This window comes from Geospiza fortis, unplaced genomic scaffold, assembly GCF_000277835.1.
Source record: "Geospiza fortis unplaced genomic scaffold, GeoFor_1.0 scaffold130, whole genome shotgun sequence".
Lineage (NCBI taxonomy): Eukaryota > Metazoa > Chordata > Aves > Passeriformes > Thraupidae > Geospiza > Geospiza fortis.
Window position 1 is genome coordinate 1,345,134 of NW_005054300.1, and position 6,243 is coordinate 1,351,376.

Sequence of the window (6,243 nt, forward strand, 5' to 3'; positions counted from 1 at the left end):
GTTGCTCAAAGGCTGAGGTGGAGTTTCTGTTTCTGTGGTTTGCTTGCTTCGCCCTCCAAGTCCTGGGATTCTGGGATTTGGGTATTTGAGAACAGCTTGGACCAATGTCTCTCCAGTTTCAGTGGGAAATGGGAGAAATGCTGGCATGGGAGAAGGCTTTGTCTAATTTTTGACTCAGACTTGCACCTGTCTTCTTTGGTAAAACCCAGTTTGACTGCTACTTTTCCATAGATGCTGTGTTCTGTTTCCAGGCTTTTCTGGAGGAGTGCTTTGGAGTAAGACTATTGCTCTGAGGAGCCAGGAGGATTTTGTCAGGGGCTCTGGACCCTCTGGCATTGTTTCTTCTGTGTCTGAGCTCACAGGTTACTGCAGTGCATGCATCTCACTTTCTCCCTCAGTATAAAGTTCTGAAATTCTTGTGATGACCCCGTGCACCTGCCAATAGTTGCTAAAATGACATGAGACTTTAGACAACAAGCTGGGAAATAGGGCATGGGGAGGAGATTGAAAATTGCTGCCTCTCTGTAAGTCTTCTGTGTAAGTTAACATAGTGTTAACACAGTTTTCCTGTGGCTTCTCATCTGCTTGTGGTGAGAACTTCCTTTGATACAGATTGCTTTGTGCCTGTGCCAGATCTGGGAGCATAATTCCTTCTGCTGGGAAGCTGGTACTTGCTGTTAGGAAATGGGATGGAAGGGGGCTTGTTTGGTAATTACAACAAATGACAGAAGGGTAAGAATTTAACAGCAAACCCAGGCAAGTAGTGCTCTTCAGCTGTGCTGAACTTGAGTCAGCCTTTTTTGCAGTCAGCTCTATCATTTTCTCTGATGAGAAGCTGATTTCTGTTCAGGCTGTTTCCCACAAAGTACTTTCTAGAAGACCTCAGAGCTATTTAGGAAGGAGTTTTATATGGTCTTCAGCAGTTTCAGAAAGCTGAACCCTATTTTGCTTTGAGGATCTCTCAAACTTTAAAAAGCAAGACTACAGTTTTAGCTGAACAGAATTGCAATTTTTTTTCTGAAATGCTGAAGCACAATGTCTTCGCTTAATTTCCAGCTGGGCTTGGGTGTTTTGCAATATGATTGGCTGCAGTTGATACTAGCCTTGAGAAATACTTTAACTAGTCAGAAGCAGCCTGCATTTTCATCCCCAGTCTTGTACATCCTGGGGTGGCACTTCAGGCACTGGCTCAGGCTGCCTTGAGTACCTTTTAAGCCTGAGGCAGCACTGCCAGGATTAATCTCTGTACCATGGGATGTTTCTGTACTTGAGGCTGCTTGGAGCTCCTGAGTGTTTCCTCTTCTTTGGCACACAGCCTGCTCTTTTCTCAACCTTTCAAACACAACACCCACCATGGTACAGTTTGCCCCAAAACTGTGCTTTGGGCTTCTCTGGCAGTCTGCCCACAGCTTTAGATGAATTTGCTATGACTGCAGTCACAGCATTTTGACTCACTCTGTAGCAATCCAGAGAACGTTCTTCCTGGTAGAGGTATGCAATGCAAACACTGGAAAATATTCCTGCAATACCATATCTCTGTTTATAACTGGTAACATCCAACTTCAAATCTTCCTTGAGGAAATGATGGCATTTAAGATGGGCTCGTGTCCTATAGCACATAAGGAAATCTGTCTCTGTTAGCAGGAGCATGCAATAAATGCTGTAAATACTATGAATGTCAAATCACCATCACCAGTGAGAAATGGGTCATTAATTATATGAGCTTTAGGCAGCTAATTCTGAACAGCAGAGGAACGCTTGAAGAGCGTTAAACTGTTCAGTCACTTTGTAAATACTAAAAACTGCTAGAATATAGTAAGCAGTATCTGCTCCATATACTGTGCATACACTCCATGAAAAAGACTTCATCTGTGGTAGCACCCTCTGTTGTCCTCTTCTGGCTGCTTGCATCCCCAGCTTACTCATGTTTCAGTCCATGGTGTGGAGTGCAGAGCATTGCAAGACTTCCTCCTGAGGTGCTGTCACGTGCCACACTTCATTTCGTACACCCACATATTGTTGTAAAACCTTTAGTATAACTAAAATAATTAATTATTCCATATTAGAGTAATACATCCCGAACCCATCTTGTTGACCAAATGTCAGGAAAGGGTCCCATATTCCCACAGACCAGGAGCTTCTATAGAAGGTGCTTGACTTCAGCCTCCCAACACAGCTGGAGGACAACCCAAGGCTCTCAAGATTCTGATGTGTGCTGAAAAGGATGAGTCTTTCTTTCCTCTCCTTTGCTTCTCTTCTATTCCATTCAAAAATGGTGCACACTGGTGGTTTTAATTTTTTTTAATTAAGTTTTTGCAAGGAGACACATTAGGAAACACTTCTGTAACACCCAGATGGATTTCATCTCATTTGCATTCTCATCTCCAAATTTCGCAATCTGTGTTTGTTTAAAAAAAAAATTAATTAAAAAAAAAAAAAGGAAAAAAACCACCCCAAAACTTAAGGAGGTATATCCAGGCAGTAGAATTGATGGCTTCACTTAGCTCTGTGCAGTCACTATGCTAAAAAATAGCATCCATGATGTTGCTGGGATCCTTCTTTTTATCTTGTGGGTTGAAGTGCTATTTGCCTTCTTCCAGTCTTGCAATAATTGCACATGCTCTTCAAAAATTCATACCAGTATACATTGATTCATTATCTCACGTATTTCCATGTATCAAATAGTTGTCATAGAATGTAAGAATTTAGAATTTTTATTTCTCCTATCTCCATCCCCTTTCTTTTTCTCATTTCCACCCCAAAAGTGCAAATGCACCAAGCAAGTGGTCACAAAGTAGCTGTTAGTCAAGACTGGTAAATGGAACTAGATACTCTAGAGAGGATACTCCTCACAAAATAACACCATAAAAATCCCCTAGCATCTTTTAATGAGCTTACTATGAAAGATCAAAACATGCATTGTGACACACGAGAGAGCAGAAGAGATCAACAGTATCATTGAAGTCTTAACTCTGAGGCAACAGGGAGTTGTTAACTTCAGCTAAGCACCTTTGCCCGAGAAATAGATAAAGCAAGCAAATTTTTAAATTTTTTTTCTTTAGGTTATTTTTGCCTTAAGTCACTTACCTCTTTCAGTAGAATATCAGTTGTTGTTTCTTTAATCTCCTTAGCACTGTTGTTAGCTTCCTGCTTTTTGCTATTCGATCTGCTTACTCAACCATCTTTTATACTGTGACAGCTACACCCTCACGTAATAACAACTTGTTTTTATGCAGTGCATTCACCTCAGTGATTTACCCAGCCTACTCACAACCTTACAAACCTGAAGACACTGTTTTAATGGGATGCTGTCTACCCTCTAATTGTCTAATCTGTTAGTGGTATTTTCTTCTGTGATTTCAGGATCACTTCCAGTGTGGCTTCAAGGATCCATAGCAAATGGTATAGATTTACAATAGATCAATATGGTAAAGAATTTCAGTCTGAAATTTATTTTTCCCATTCAATTGAAATTATTTACAAAAGGACTTTCTGAATTAATCCACTTTGACAGGAGAATTTCTATATGCTTGTCAAACATTGAAACTTTTCTAATGGAGGTTGAGTGTCCAGACTTGACAGAGAGTTTAAAATTGAAGTAAATTACCTTTTCATCCAGAGCCCTTGTGGTTGTTGTTCCTAGGCATCTTAAGACAATGCATTTAAGTGACTGCCAGTTACATGGACTTTTACCAGAGTTGGAGGGAAGTCCCTTTTGGTTACTCCCCAGTTTGCATGGCCAGAAGCTTGAGCAGTTGCCTGTTCTGCAGAGATCGTTATTTTCTTAAAAAAGTCTCTCAGAGAGATCTTACTGTTGTGTTTGACACCCTTTCAATGAGGCCCAGCTAGAGATTGGCCAAGAGCAGCTAATGCAGCTGTTCCTGCTCACATCTGCCTGGCTGGGCTCCTCTCAGGTGCCAGGGAGGGATTAGCAGTTCTCTGTGCTGCCACAGGGCTGGTGCAAAGAGCACGATGAGCTTCTGTGGAAGAGTGGTTAGCTTTCATCTTGCAACATTTTTGTTTGCTCAATTACTTTTTTTATCATTCCTTACTGACCTTTTCCCAAGTCAAATGATTTTTTAATTTTTTTTTTTAATCTGAGACTTGAGAGCAAAACTTGTCATCCCCTGGATATAAATCTTGATACAGATATATACATCATAGGGAAAAAAATTATTTTTACTGATTGCCTAATAGTTACTTAGGTAACACATGATCCTGTGTAGTTAATTCTGTCTGCTGATTTGGATCACTGTCATCTGTTGGTTGCATCCTTTAACTCTCCTGCAAGCTCCTCAGTTTCAGTGTTGACTTTCAGTGTGAATGTCAGGCCAAAAACTGATAAATTTTTTGTTCGATCTAGGTATTCTGGTATTATAAAGATCAGCCATGTTTTGGTAGAGGAATTTAGACAAATATATGTTAGTTAAAGAATTGGGAAAACCACATACCTGTAGCTTTTTCTGGAGCTTAACAGGTGCTGTGTGAAAATCCTTCTGAAGCTATCATGGTAAGGAATGCATTACATAGTACTATAAAATATGCAAACACCTGAAATCTGTGGGAGGCCAATAAATCCAAATTGACATACAAGAAAAAAATAAGTCAGTAGCAATTGGGATTATTGAATATGATAAAACAATTCAGAGTTTCTCTACAGAACAGCTTTTTCCTTTTTATTTTCTGGCACAAAATAAAAGGCAATCTTCTTGTGACCATCTTTAGAGCACTTTTTTTTTGGTCTTCTGACTGAAATATCCCTTTGTTTTGGCGTGGTCAGACAGCAAAGCTGGACAATGTCTTTCTCTGACGCTTCTGTCAGAATTGTGTCCCCTCTGCAATGAGTAGCACAAGTACTTTATAAACATTCTCTGACAGGACCTCTGCTGCATTAGCTGGAAGCTCACCTTGGTGCATATTGGTGTTTCAACAGTAAATAAATGTTCCCTAGTTAGTTATGGCTAATATACAAGTGTGAACACTTGGTAAAAAGCAGTCTGGTTTTAAGGTTTTATGTGGTTCCCAAAGACAATAGTGTTTCCAAATCTCTGTGGACTTTGTCCTTACTGTTTATAGATCTAGAGGATGATTTCTATTTCTTACTAGCTCTTGCAGAAAGCCTGTGAAGATTTACAAAGAGGAAATGTTCCTTTTGCACAGCCTACCCATCCCCAGTGGGATCAGCAACACTGAGGAAATATCTGTTACGTCTGTGAAATTCCTGAGTGCTGTGATTCCTTTAGAGACAGGCCATGGCCCCAGACAGGAGCTGAAATTGCATTGTTGGCCTTCACACAAGCCAGCAGCCCAGGTCTGGCTGGCTGGGAGGGGGTGAGGGTCCAGGTACAAAGGAGGGTGAGGACTGCCACGCAGTGAGGCACAGTGTCACACCTAGCTCAAGTGTGGGGGAAAAACGTTGATGTAAGCTTCCTCCCAGGTTATTAACCTTTGAGTTTTATTTTATGTTAGCTATAGTTGTGATTTGTTTCTGTGTGTCACCAGGTACATAATAAATTGCATTTCAGAAGCCTTGAATTTATTGTATTGATTTTCTGTATATATGGATTTTCTCTTTCCTATACAGATAAAATAACTGCAAAATTTGCAAGTTTTCTCAATTCACAACTCATTCTCAGAAGTATCAGATCAATCTACCTATTTTTCCTTGATTAATATTCTATTGGTCCAGCAACAGTCCCCTCTCTGGAATGAGAGCCAGTCTGATATGACCCCCCTGCCATGACCTGCTTATCACATTCTTTACATGTTAGATTTTCTCAGTTTGTAAAGGGAAGATAAAATCTTCCAGATGAATCAGTTATTGGTCTTAGAGTACTTTGAAATATTCACTATAAGGTGCTAGCACAGAAGTGTTGGGCATGGAGACAGTAAGAAGTGCTCAGGATGTTCTTATCAGCACTGATTAATCACCATGTAATTTTATAGTGCTGGGCAAACATTTCACACTGATAAGATGTCTGTTTTAGTATTAGACCTTTGCTTTAGCATTAGGCCTCAGCTTTAGTACTCTCCAAGCTGTAGGATCTATGTACCCCACTTCCTATCATGCCTTACTGCATCATTTGCACTCTGCAGAATGTGCTTATGGAAAAGCAGAATGAAATTTAAACCTTCAAAATCTTAAAACACATTTCAGGGCCATGCTACTGACAAGTCTGTGCTACATATTGTGGACTGCCTTTTTATGATAAAGTTAATTTAATATACATCCTGATTGTGTCT